The sequence below is a fragment of the Hyperolius riggenbachi genome, chromosome 10, assembly GCF_040937935.1.
Source record: "Hyperolius riggenbachi isolate aHypRig1 chromosome 10, aHypRig1.pri, whole genome shotgun sequence".
Lineage (NCBI taxonomy): Eukaryota > Metazoa > Chordata > Amphibia > Anura > Hyperoliidae > Hyperolius > Hyperolius riggenbachi.
The window spans coordinates 114238212-114252450 of record NC_090655.1 but is presented as its reverse complement, the minus strand read 5'-3'; positions in this window follow the sequence as shown (position 1 = coordinate 114252450).

Below are 14239 nucleotides of genomic sequence, written 5' to 3'. Positions count from 1 at the left end.
TTTAATACCGACTAGGAAAGAGTTAAATATGACATCATCTTCGCCACCCCCTATATCAGTCTATTGGTGGACCCACTCGTGGTGTCATCATACCCGCCTACTCGATTAATAATCAATGAGGCACTTGGCCTATATGCAGGACCGTGGATGTTTAGTAAACATGGCCAATGTTTTCTGTTCCTGTTGAGGTCAGAGTGGCCGATGGCCTTCTGTTAGGAACATGTTCTCAGTATCTGCGTGTATCTTCTGCTACATGCAGACCCTGAGATGCCTCTGCCTGCATCACCAACCCTCTATCTATTTTAAAGGCATACACTGCGGACAAGCCTTTTACATAAAACTCAGGCCAAGTAACTGAGGCCTACTTAAATTATAACAATCATTACCTTGCCGCGGTGAAGGGGCTTGCGCATCACAATGAAGCAATGACCGCCGGCTATTTGAGTGTCTCGGGTGGGGGTGGCACACAAAAGATAATAAGGTCGTTGCTTCATTGTGGTCAGACCAAATTTGATCAGCTGGACAGTCACTGTTGTTCTATCATTGAGCTACCACAGCCCGGCGACCATATGGGCTTGAAAAACAACACGGCCTACACTCTGGCCACGGTGCACACCAGTCCAGTACGGCCGTCACTATGCAAACAGCTGTTTGCGCTGCGTTACACAGTGAGTTTGGTGTGTCAGTGTGTAGCAGAACTCTAATTACACTCCCTGATTGATGTATACCCATGCAAGACGTTTTAAAGCACTTTAGGCCTGCAATTTAGCATTCAATGTGATTTCTGCCCTTAAAATGCTGCTTTGCGTCAAATCCAGATTTTTCCCCGGGACTTTGGGCATGTATCCCACTCCGCCATGCCCCCCTCCAGGTGTTAGACCCCTTGAAACATCTTTGCCATCACTTTTGTGGCCAGCGTAATTTTTTCTATTTTTGAAAGTTCGCATCCCCATTGAAGTCTATTGCGGTTCGCGAACTTTTCCGCGAACCGAACCTTCCGCGGAAGTTCGCAAACCGAAAATCGGAGGTTCGCGACATCTCTAATGAATTGTAGATATGCTACTGAAATTACCCCCACAGAGTTTAACCAATACAAACTGTGAGGCGCAGAGTTCTTTTTATTAGTAATAAACTGCACAGGCAGACCAAGTTGTTAATGTTTAACATAACTAGGTCAAGTTAGTGTCAGGTTTACTTGAATTCTAAAGTGGAGCCACTGGGGCTTCATCCACAAGAGCAACAGCATGTCCTATATCCCTCAGGTATTTACAATACTGGAGGAACAATCCAAGCTATGGTTGTGTAGTCAGGTCATATTCTACATGACCTTGTGGCCTTTGGCACTCCAGGCCTGTACATCAGGAGCTGCTTTCTGAGCTCATCTATGGACAGTTGTTTATTGCACAAACTAAAGCAGAGGCCAGTACAACCAGTGTGAAAAACAGAAGAAAAAAATAAAAGTAGGATCCATGTACTTCAATTAATAACAGAAAAAAAAAAAAGCTTTCAACTTTATATTGGTGCACTGTAGAAGCAGTAAAGTGTTGTACCGTGTTAGCCATGAGTAAAAGCAAGAAGTTTTGAATCAGGATGATACCATTTATTGGCTAACTTAGAGATGGATAAACAGTGAGCTTGGGAAAGCCTCCTCAGTAACAGTTAAGGCATCTAATTACATTTATGTTTGCTAAAGAATGTTTCTCCTCTGTATGTCAGTGTATATAAGCTGTGTTTTCCAGTTCTGGTCAGGAACCAGTCCGACGAAGGCTTTTTATAAGTCACATATTGTATTTGCCTATTTGTCCCGGTTATTACACCGTTTAAATTATGTCCCTATCACAATGTATGGCAACAATATTTTATTTGGAAATAAAAGTGCATTTTTTCCAATTTGCATCCATCACTATTTACAAGTTTAAGGCCTGGTGAACATCAAAACCCGCTAGCAGATCCGCAAAATACTAGCAGATTTTGAAACACTTTTTCTTCTTTTTCTGTAGCGTTTCAGCTAGCGTTTTGCGGTTTTGTGTAGCGGTTTTGGTGTAGTAGATTTCATATATTGTTACAGTAAAGCTGTTACTGAACAGCTTCTGTAACAAAAACGCCGGCAAAACCGCTCTGAACAGGCGTTTTTTAGAGCGGTTTGCGTTTTTCCTATACTTAACATTGAGGCAGAAACGCATCCGAAATCCAAAAAATGCCTCACCCCGGGAGGATTCGTTTCTGCAAAACGCCTCCCGCTCTGGTGTGCACCACCCCATTGAGATACATTAACCAAGCGGATCCGCAGCCGCAAGCGGCTGCAGAAACACTGAAGAAGCCGCTCGGTGTGCACCAGCCCTAACAGAGTAACCAAGCAGCTCAGGGTGACCCAAACTACTAGGAATGTATAGGGGGGATAAAAGGAACCAAAAAGCCCTCCTACTAAAAAAGCAAAGCTTGGTGTAATTGCCTTCTTAAAACAGAAGGAAATTTGCAATAATTCAGTTATAAGTGAACATTTGTGGTTACCCACAATGCCCTACTGAATATGCAAATTATCCCTTTTCGCCCTTGTGAAGCCAAGCAAGCATCCAGAACCGCTGGTTTATAGCAAGCCTATAGCTTTAAGTTTTATACAGCCATATCAAACCCACATATTTACAACTTTAAAATTAAAAAAAAACATACAAATATTTCATCTTCACACTGATATTTAAAAAGTTTAGACCAGGGGTCTCAAACTCAATTTACCTCGGGGGCCGCAGGAGGCAAAGTCAGGATGAGGCTGGGCCGCATAAGGAATTTCACAATCGCGGCGCATCGCCGCCTCTGCCCGCCCCTCTCACTCTTCCTTCACAGAGAGGGGCGGCGATTGACGTCAGGAGGGGCAGAGCTGAAGATGAAAGCTCTGCCCCTTCCCCGGGCGATTTGGGGGCTCTGCAGCCCTCGTTTAGCGGCGGGGATGTGGCGGATTACTTGGGAGCACTGAAGCGAACTATAAGGAAGCTTTTGCCGGCGAGGGCCACAAAATATTGTATGCAGGGCCGCAAATGGCCCGCGGGTTTGAGACCCCTGGTTTAAACCCTTTGGTAAACAATTACGTTTTTTTTTTTAATTGTATTTTTTTTTTTTTACATTAAACATTTTATTTGGGTATTTTTGGGAGGGTGGGATGTAAACAGTAATTTTTTTTATGTCAATATGTGTTGATTTTTTTTTTTCACATTTAGTTGTAGTTTTACTTTTTGGCCACAAGATGGCAGCCATGAGTTTGTTTACATGAAGTCACTCTAAGCATAACATATACGCTTAGAGGGGCGCATGGGGACGCAAGAGCCAGAAAAAGCGAAGCTTCTGAAAGAAGCTGTCGCTTTTGCTGCAGGGGAGAGGAATCAATCATCGGGCACCTGGGCTAACGATCCACGGCCGGGAGCGTGCGTGCACAAGCGCGATCGGCCGAGGGAGCGTGCATGGCCTCCTCGACATAGCTGCTGCGTCCAGGAGGCTGAAATGGTTAAAGTCTGAAAACCCTTCCTTTAATGAATGCAGCATGCATGAGAAATTGATGTGGGGCTGGCTACTGCCATGTGTAGTGCAGTTTGTTACTTACTGGTACCCCATAAAATTCAGTCCTTCGTATTCAAGCAGTACGGAGGAGGAAAACAGCAGGGTGTACAGCGCTCAGGAACCGCTTGATCAGGATTGCCCCAGCTGGTGGCTAATCAAGAGAGTCAATGCAGCAGGTATGCGCTGCGAATAGTGCATTACCTGGCTCAGTACTAGAGTCCAGACTGTGGTTGTTGTTGCAATACCATTTGAGTTGCAGGGTACTCGGGTGATGACAGCAGGATTCTCCAGCTAGTTTCCGGCTAGGCCCTGCTCCAGTCAGCTGTATGCTGCTAGTTCCATTCAGGGGTGGGGACATTACATTGCCATGAACTGCTGATGCATTTTGGGAGGAACCGCCTCCCTTCCTCTCAGAGCATTTTTAACCACTTGAGGACCCACCCTTTACCCCCCCTTAAGGACCAGCGCTGTTTTAGCTGATCTGCGCTGGGTGGGCTGTGCAGCCCCCAGCACAGATCAGGGTGCAGGCAGAGCAACCAGATCGCCCCCCTTTTTCCCCACTAGGGGGATGATGTGCTGGGGGGGTCTGATCGCTCCTGCCTGCCTGGGTGTTGCGGGGGGGGGGGGGGGGCGCACCTCAAAGCCCCCCTCCGCGGCGAAATTCCCCCCCTCCCTCCCTTCCCCGGAGATCCGAGGCTGCACAGGAACGGATCTGTCCTGTGCAGCCTTTAACAGGCTCCTGCCTGTCATGTGACAGCGATCCCCGGCCGCTGATTGGCCGGGGATCGCTGATCTGGTACAACGCTGCTACTGTTAGCAGCGTTGTACGGATGTAAACAAAGCGGATTATTTCCGCTTGTGTTTACATTTAGCCTGCGAGCCGAGATCGGCGGCCCGCAGGCTATTCACGGAGCCCCCCGCCGTGAATTGACAGGAAGCAGCCGCTCGCGCGAGCGGCTGCTTCCTGATTAATTAGCTTGCAGCCGGCGACGCAGAACTGCGCCGCTGGTCCTGCAGCTGCCACTTTGCCGACGCGCGGTATGAGTGCGCAGTCGGCAAGTGGTTAAAGAGAGTCTGAAGCGAGAATAGATCTCGCTTCAGACCTCATAGCTAGCAGGGGCATGCATGCCCCTGCTAAAACACCGCTATAGCGCGGCTTAACGGCGGTCCCTGTCCCCCCAAACCCCCTCCGTGCAGCGGGGGAGCGCTTCCTGGTTGGGGCAGGGCTGCGGCGGTCAGACGCGTATCTCCGCCTCTCCCCCGCCCCTCTCAGTCTTCCTTCACTGAGAGGGGCGGGGGAGAGGCAGCGATGCGCGTCTGATAGACGCGCTGGGAGGCAGGGCTGCAGCCGTTAGCCCTGCCTCCAGGAAGAAGATTACCAGCGACCATTTTACGACCAACTTTTGCGGGGGTGGGTTGGGGGTGAAGGGACCCCCGTTAAGCCGCGGAATAGCGGCGTTTTAGCAGGGGCACACGTGCCCCTGCTATATATAAGACCTGAAGCGAGATTTAGTCTCGCTTCAGTGTCTCTTTAAAGTACTTTGGAAGATTTGCTATATAAATATACACTAGGGAAAAATGTTGTTTTACAGGAAACCACAAGCATTCACAGGTGGGGTAATTAGGGTCTCAGTAGAGCTGATTAACCACCTCTGTGGATTTCCACAAAACATTCACTGTTGGTGGGCCTCAAGGACGCGTACGTATGAATTGGCTGCCGGGAAACTTGGGCGCATGACATAGCCAGTATATGACTTATCCTGATACTGCACAAGTTCTCCATGTCTACTGGGATAGTGGGGAATGATATAATTCGGCTTCCAGCTATTGCTGGAGGCCAAATTATAGTGTTGTAAGAGCAACTTCAGCTCTGTCTTCTGACGGCGCTGAAGTTACTTACAGCCGTAAATCCTATTACGGTCTATGGTGGCGCCGGCTGCGCCCAAATCTCCTGCGCTGTTATTACAGTGCTCATCAAGGACAGGGTTGGTGAACAATGCCTTAAAGAGAACCCGAGGTGGCTTCCTAAGAATGAAATCCGCACACAGAGGCTGGGTCTGCCTATACTGCCCAGCCTCTGTTGCTATCTCAATCCCCCCTAAGTTCCCCCTGCGCTCTGCTATGCCCTCATAAATCACAGCCGCGCTGTCGACACGCAGCGGGCTGTGTTTACCTCTGTAGTGTCACTCTTGCCGCTCCCTCCGACTCCTGCATAGCTCCAGTCCCCACCCGCGTCCCTTCCCTCCAATCAGCGGGGAGGGAAGTGACGCGGGCGGGGACCGGAGCTATGCAGGAGGTGGGGAGCACGCAGAGTGACACTACAGAGGTAAACACAGCCCGCTGCGACATGCTGCGTGTCGACAGCGAGGCTGTGATTTATGGGGGCTAGTAGAACGCAGGGGGAATTGAGATAGCAACAGAGGCTGGGCAGTATAGGCAGACCCAGCCTCTGTGTGCAGATTTCATTCTTTGGAAGCCACCTCGGGTTCTCTTTAAGGGGAGTGAATGGGAGGGTGATAGGAGGGAACATCATTCCAAGTCAACCTCTTCCTGTCAAAAAATTGATTTTCCGCTAAAGTCATTTAGAGAGGAGTGACCACAGAGATCGGGGGAATATGGAGAGGAATAGACTACAAACAGAGCTATGTGGGCCAAAATGAAATGACCATATTCAGCTGAATTTGAAGCTGATTTGTTAATCTAAAATTCTGCACCTGGGGTAAGGCCAATTAGAAAATTAGTTAAATATCAGTGAGATGCAAACATTCAGATTTGATTCAGGATTATGTCAATCTCATATGCAAATGTATGTGGCTTGAAAATGCACAAATTGAATTCTCCCAAGGTAGAACTTGGTTGGTTCATTTTCAAGCTGCATAAATTTCCATACAGAATTTGCATAATACTGTATGAACTAGAACAATTTGTTTCTTATTGACCATCTAGTCCAGAGCTGTGGTAACTGATATGCCACCCATTCTCTCTTAATATGTCGGTAGTTATATACTCAGTGCCGGTTCTAGAGCTTTTGTCGCCTGAGGCAAACTTGTGAGGATGCCCCCCCGCCCGATAGGTAATTTATTTCCCCCAGTATAGGTTGCCTGGAGGGGGTAGCAACCAGAAAGGGGAGCAGCGGGCACAGCGGCTGGGAGGGGAGTCAGACCCCCCCTTCCTTTACCTGGGGCTCCCCTGTCCGTGCTCTTCCTCCAGCTAATTGCGCTGCATTACTATCAGGCAGCGAGCTGGGAAAGCAATGACTCACCTGCTTGTGTCACTTCCTGCAACGCCGCCGACTGTACTGTACTGGAAGTACAGTGGGCGGCATTGCAGGAAGTGACATGAGTGGTCCTCTGCAATGCATGCATGGTCTTGGCTCACGCTCCCATGCACACATGCCTGCCTGTCCGTCCACCACTGCTGTCCGAAGTGCACTCCCGGACACATGGAGAGAGGAAGACACAGGGATAAGGTTTTATTATAAAGGACTAGAAATAAGCCTGCCGTTTATAAACAGGCACTAGGGCTTGGCTGCTACGCCCTCAGTCCCCCCCCTTCCCGGTAACGGCCACAGTCCTCGACGCTCGCACATGGCCGCACTCCCGTGACATGTGCGCACACGCACATCCCCCTGCACCCTTCCTCCCACTGTCCCAAGTCCACCCACATGCCATGCATGCCACTGGGCAAAAAGCACGGACACAGGGGTTTTAATATATACTAGTAGACCTAAGCCTGTTTCAGAACGGGCTCTATGTCTGTGTTGAAACCCTGCCTCCCACTCCTTCCCTTCCCTCTCATCCTCCCCGTGACCGCCACACAGTCACCGAGCATGCACGCCCGCCCCTTCTTGCCCAGTCCTCCCTCACCTCTCCTCAGTCTCTGCATCCCTCCTTGCACATGCGCAGTAGCACAAAACACGGGACACACAAACACACCCCGGAAGTGCAGGGATGGGACGCAGAGACAAAGGGGTTTCATTATAAAGGATGATTTGTTGTGGGATGAGCTGTTTTGACAACAGTTTTACTGTGAATGTTATAGGGAAACTTGGCAACATTGTCAGCGTATAGCCACACATAATTATCATCATCTTTTTTTCTCACACTGGGTTGTGATGTGTATTTCCATATTGAAGCAGCTAATACAAGAAGTCCATACTTGGAACATGACATGGATTTAAACAGTTCCGTGCTGAAGGCAAATGAGGGAAGACTGTTTCATAGAATGACTGCAACACATTCCAGGGCATGTTTTATTGACTCGTCTTAACAGTCTTCAGGTGGTCAGTCAATTGGCCCTGGAATTTAACAAGGTATGCTTAAATATAGCCCAATAAAGCATTTATTATCTTCTCAATGCCAGGTTAGGCCATTTCCTGTTGTAATGTTCCAAACTATATTACAATTACCACCATTGTAAATTGCTTGATCCGTAGCTTTAAATGCATAGCTTGCTGGATATAGTCAGTTATATAAATAAAGCAAATCACCTTACTTCCAATTTTTTTTTTTTATTTTAAATTAAAAAGACAGTGTGTCTAAGAGGCTACACGGGGAACAATTTTAGTGTATTGCTGATTTCCAGGAATTATGGAGCTCCTAATTTTTCTTTTTTTTTTCCCCATGGTTTACTGATGTAACAGATTTTGCAGCTCCAAGGTCGTGATATAAATTCCCAAATTGAATTTGAATGGAGTTTGCAAAGGTGGGTACACACATTAGATAAAAGTCTTTGGAAAATGAAAGATCACAGACCAATCTTACCCCCTTCCATGTAGTATGAGAGCCATACCTACACAGTCTATTCTATTGAGCTAAACTCCCCATCAGGTGCAAGATGCTGGACACATGCAAAAGATCAGTATCCGTAAATTGCATTCATAGTCTATGATATCCGCAGATCCATCCTGGTGGATCTGATCTGCAGATGATTGTCCATTAAACATGATGTGTATGAGATCTGCAGGTATCATAGACTATGAATGCATTGTGCAGGAACGGATGTATTGCATGTGTACAGTATCTTTGTGTACTGCACCTTGCAAAGATTTTTATCTTATGAGGAGTTCAGCTCCATAGAATAGAATGTGTAGGAATGCTCTCATACTACATGGAAGGGGTTAAGATTGGTCTGTGATCTTTCATTTTCCAAAGAATTTTATCTGATGTGTGTACCCACCTTTAGTGTGGAGATGAAAGTGTTTATTTTCAGTAATGATGGTCAATGAGATGCTAGTAATGCTGGCTTGCATGCAGTTTTAGGCCTTGTTCACATTATAAATCGCAGTGCTATCGCAAGCGCTGAGCAATTTATTTAGCTTTTTTCAAAGCACTTTTCCCTGCGCTTTGAGCTTAGAAAAGTGCTTTTGTAAGCGCTTTTGCTGAGCAATTGATGTTGAACTCTTTGACCCAGAAAAGAATAAATACAATGTATTTATTCTTAAAAGTGCTCTGGAAATCGCTATACAAAGTGCTTTTTCAAGCGTTTTGCGCTTTCCCTTACCTTCCATTATAGCAAAAGCGTTCAGAAAATAGTACATGTAACTCGTTTGCGATTTGCTGAAAATCAAAACGCTCATATGTGAGAACTCTCATAGGAAATCATTACACAAACGCTTTTACGGCAATTTCTAAGATTCAGATCAGGATATTCAGTGCGCTCCTCTTTCCTAAACAAAAATTTAAATATTATGTGAATGTTACAATCAGCATGTCCTATCCTGGTGCGCTACTCAATGAGGGGTGTATGCCCTCTACACAGCTTCTATATTAAATGATACCAGCGCTCAACAGGTGCTAATCATCCAAATACTTTTGGCTATAATAACACTATGTATGATGTATCAGTTCAGCATCCACCACTAATGTGTGTCATAAAAAATGTTTAACATTAAATCAGTCCATTATAACAGTTCCTTATAGCTTGGTACAACTGAAGGTCCCAGTACACAAGTCCCAATGCACAGTTTGCTATTTGCAGTCACCGTAGCGCAGGGGATCCAAATATCAGAATTCAATTATGCTCACCAGACAGTGCCAATCATTACAGTTGGCTCTCTCGCATGTGGCCCAGCCAGTAATACTCTCCTACGTTCCTCTCAGCCGCATACAAACCGCACATGTAAGACAAAACACTTCTATGGCGTAGTACGTTAGTCCTAAGTGCACACCCTTTAGTGCCTAAAACACAAGCTCTTTCAGGTTGTGACCCAACACCGTTCTAATGACCGCACTCAGGCATCAGTATATTAGCCTCTTACCAGATGCTTTGGCTGACCTCGCAGGATCAGCGACAGCGCTTTATACTCAGTGTTCTTTCTCACTTTCCTCTTCAAAATATACAGCACCTTTGAACTCAAACAAACACTTCCATAGTGTAACACCGCTTTATTCCAATAAAAAATAATTAAAATTGCACTCACAAGGTTCCGTTAAAATATGCGCATATCAGTAGTAAAATCCTCAATGTTCAGCGTCTCCCTCTGTGGTTAGGCTCCGCCCTACTAGTTTCGTCATAGGTGACTCATCAGGGGCCCCTTCAGTTGTACCAAGCTATAAGGAACTGTTATAATGGACTGATTTAATTTTAAACATTTTTTATGACACACATTAGTTGTGGATGCTGAACTGATACATCATACATAGTGTTATTATAGCCAAAAGTATTTGGATGATTAGCACCTGTTGAGCGCTGGTATCATTTAATATAGAATTTCTAAAATTGCCAGCAAACGCTCACAGTGTGAACAATTTGTCAACAAGTGTGTCAATTTTTGGGAATTTTTAAGCGCAGGTGATTTTTTTACAAATTGCTGTAAAAGCGCTTACACTATGCTTTCCAGTGAGATAGTTCTGACAAAAGCTATGCATGTACAATTTTCAGGGCGATTTGCCCTGAATGGAAGTTATAGAGAAATCGCAAAGCACTTGAAAGCGCTTTGTATAGCGATTTCCCCAGCGCTTTAATGAATAAATCGTTTTTATACATTTCCGGGGGCAAAGTAATCACTTCCTGACTGACGCTTTTGTTGCATGATATTGAAAAGCACATAATGAAAGTCAATGGGAACGCAATGTATTGCGTTTTGTATACGTTTTTCATGCATTTTTTTTTATTGCTTTGTGATGCATTTCTCTGGCTCTGTACTATTAACAAGCTGACATCATTGCATTCCAGCGGATCTGGAGGTGTGTTTAGATTCTAAGGGCAACAATGGTTGATTTGCATATTTCAGCAGTGATGCCTGGGAGACATCTCCTGCTCACTCCAACCTGAATTATCGCAAATACTTTCTGTTTTAAGAATGCAAACTTTTGCTTTCCATTGCATTTCAGCAAGGGGGCTTTTTGGACCACAGTAGCCCCTTACACACTCCTAGGAGTTAAGGTTCACCATGAGCTTGCTGGTTAGTCTGTACCAGTGAAGACACAGTGCTGGGGCATTCTAACATATTAGCATACTTGTGTTTTTTTTTTTCTGTACAGCAGAGATGCAATTTAACTAAACTTAGGATACAGCTGTAGAGTAGCTGTTAAATAGAAATCGAAACTAGTCCTTGGTAAGAGTATGTACTACATTGTGCGCATGCGCAGAGCACTCTCAGCCACAGGTGTGTGATCTAGGACGCACGCTTCTCCATTATTTATTAAGTGATCAATGTGTTTGGAAAACTACAGCTCCTCATCCTTTCTTCATTGCCAAACCAGTAACACATAATTGTGTCATTGATCAGGGAGCACATTTACTTCAGCTCCTTTCCACCCTGAGGGCTGGTGCCCACTAGAGCGATTTTGTGAGCGTTTAGAGAGCGATTCAAACATCTAGCAATTTCCCTAAATGCTCAGCTAATGTTAATGGATGGGCCAAATTCCACTGGAGCGATTGCCAAAATCGCAAACGCAGGACGTGCAGCATCTTTAGCGTGTAGCGTTTCTACGAAGTATATAAACGCTGGCCTAATCACTACAAAAACCTACAGAGCGATTTTGCTAGAGTTTTTAAGTTACTACACACTGTAAAAAAAATAATAATTTAAAGGACCAATCAGAATTAAAAATGGTAATTGCGGGGTGTGGTCAGCCAGCGATGTGAGTGTACACGTCTTGCACAGCTCCTGAGGATTTGATCTTGTGCTGCGGCAAGATCCCCCGTTCCTCCTTTCTAGTGTGCCCATCGTGTAGGGGAAGCGTTGGACATCTGCGTCTGCTGCAGCATTTGAAGCCACGACGAAGGGGAGAAACAGAGAGAAGGACCTGGCGGAGACACCTCGGAGGCAAGATGGCACAGACACGATCCAAACACGTGCGCAGAAGCGAAAACGTGTTTTTTTTTTTAATACACATATCTACCCCCCTGAGCCTGAAGTGAAGTTTACAGGGGCGTAGATATACGTAGCAAGGGAAATGAATTGGTTTATAGACTGTTCTCCTCCCTAACCTACACCTCTCTGACACTGCAGTTGTCCTTGGCAGGTTTTGATGCTCCATATCAGTTGTCCTAGAGTGATTGTGGGGACCCAGTGTAAAGATCACAGTGGGGTCCAAAGCTCCTAAGCTACACTACTGTATACTTACATGATAAAACATCCCCTAAGATAAAACTTGTACCATGGCGAGTCCTGTAACTTGTAAACATTAAGTGAAAATAAACAGATGAGAAACAGTTGTATCTATAGGCCTAATCCTACTTACAGGACCACCATCACAAAAATTGTAAAATTGAAAATGCACATAAACACATACAAATAAGAAGTACGTTTCTTCCAGAGTAAAATGAGCAGTAAATTACTTTTCTCCTATGTTGCTGTCACATACATTAGGTAGAAATCTGACAGAACCTACAAGTTTTGGACTAGCCCATCTCCTCAGGGGGAATCCTCATGGTTTTGATTAGTTTCAAAAGCACTTAGGAAATGGCAGTTGCTCCGTCCAACTGTCAAAAAACAAAGTGTGCATAGAGCACAGAAGCTGACCAACATTGTATAAATGCTTTTCAGGGATCGTCTTTATAAAGAATTAAAGGCTTGCTGAGAATCCCCCATGAAGAGATAGATTAATGTTTTTTTTAGATCAGTCTCCTACTACCTACTGCAACACAGTGGAAAAGTAATACATTGCTAATTTTACTCTGGAGTCTGGCAGAAACATACTTATTTGTATATATACACACACACTAACTATATATATATATATATATATATATATATATATATATATATATATATATATATATATATATATATATATATATATATATATATATATATATATATATATATATATATATATATATATATATATATATATTTTTTTTTTTTTTTTTTTTTTTCGCGTCAGTGGTCCTTTAAAGCGGATCCGAGATGAAAAGCTAACTATAACAAGTAACGTGTGTGTGTGTGTATATATATATTACCTAAAGTTTAGATCGTTTACACAGCAAATCTAGCTGCACACAGCTTTAACAGAATATGATTGAGTATTCCTGTGATACAATGACAGCAGCCATGTTTGCAAACATTACACAGAGGCAGGCTTATCTGCATCTTGAGCAAAAAAACCTAATTCCCCCTCCTCCTCCCCTCTGCCTCTGAAATCTCTGGCTAGTAATACCCCCCCCCCCTCCTCCTGCCCAGACTGAGCTCCCATGAGCCGTTGCTACTGTCTGAAAGTGCCTTGGCTCTCTTAAAACCTGTGGGCGTGGCTTGTGTAGTTTATAGGGAGAGTATTAAAACAAAAACAAAAAAGTATTTGGCTTGAGGAGTGTCCTATAAACAATAGGAAAGAAACAATTATGCAATGAGTAAAAGTTCATCTCGGATCCACTTTAAGACTTTCCAGGAACCCATATTCTTATTTTGATTTTAAGGGTTAAAAGTCTAAATGTTTGAGGTATGACTTCAGGTGCATGATGCCATTTAAAAAAAAAAAATGTAGCTACCAATTGGGCGAATCACAACCTACTGAAATCTTGAGGAACATAGGAGTCTTATGACCTCTAATTAGTTATCAGTGGGAGCTACCCTGCAGTGTAACTTACCTAACTACATAGAAACAGTTATCTGTAGCCGTGTATTGTTAACTCTTACAGGATGAAAGAAGTTCAATCAGGCTAGTTCAATCAGGCTAGTTCAATCTTTTAAGACCTAAGAAAAGCTACCAATCTGAAAATTCAGTTCAAACGTTTGTGGAGCGTGCCTACCGCCACCATTGTTTACCACTGATGGACTGCTCTAGGTCTCAGCGAATGCCTCATTAACAGCCTGATACTGCAATGCAGGAAATAAGTTCTGCCCATCTGCCACTTATTTTCCATAGCCATCTGTGTGTAGCAATAGTTTATATACTGTAGTTAAAATTTAGCAGTGCAACACGATCGATTTGATGTAGTACAGGGGTTATAGCAGGTATTATAACACCTGTGGATAAAATCCACATCATATTGATTCTCCTGGAATGCTGACTTTCACCGCGGGCAATTATTCCTTATTTTAACTAAAAATGTCATCAAAACTGTTCAAATGTTTTCTAGTGAGGTATGTCTTGTATAACCTCAAATCAAAAACCAAGAGCCACTTATAGTGTAGAGTGTATACATTGCGTACATCAAAAAAGGACGTCGGGAAAAAAGGGCGTGTGGTGTAAACGATAAGCAGTATTATCGTTTATAAAAATATTGTGTAGAATTTCGTTTA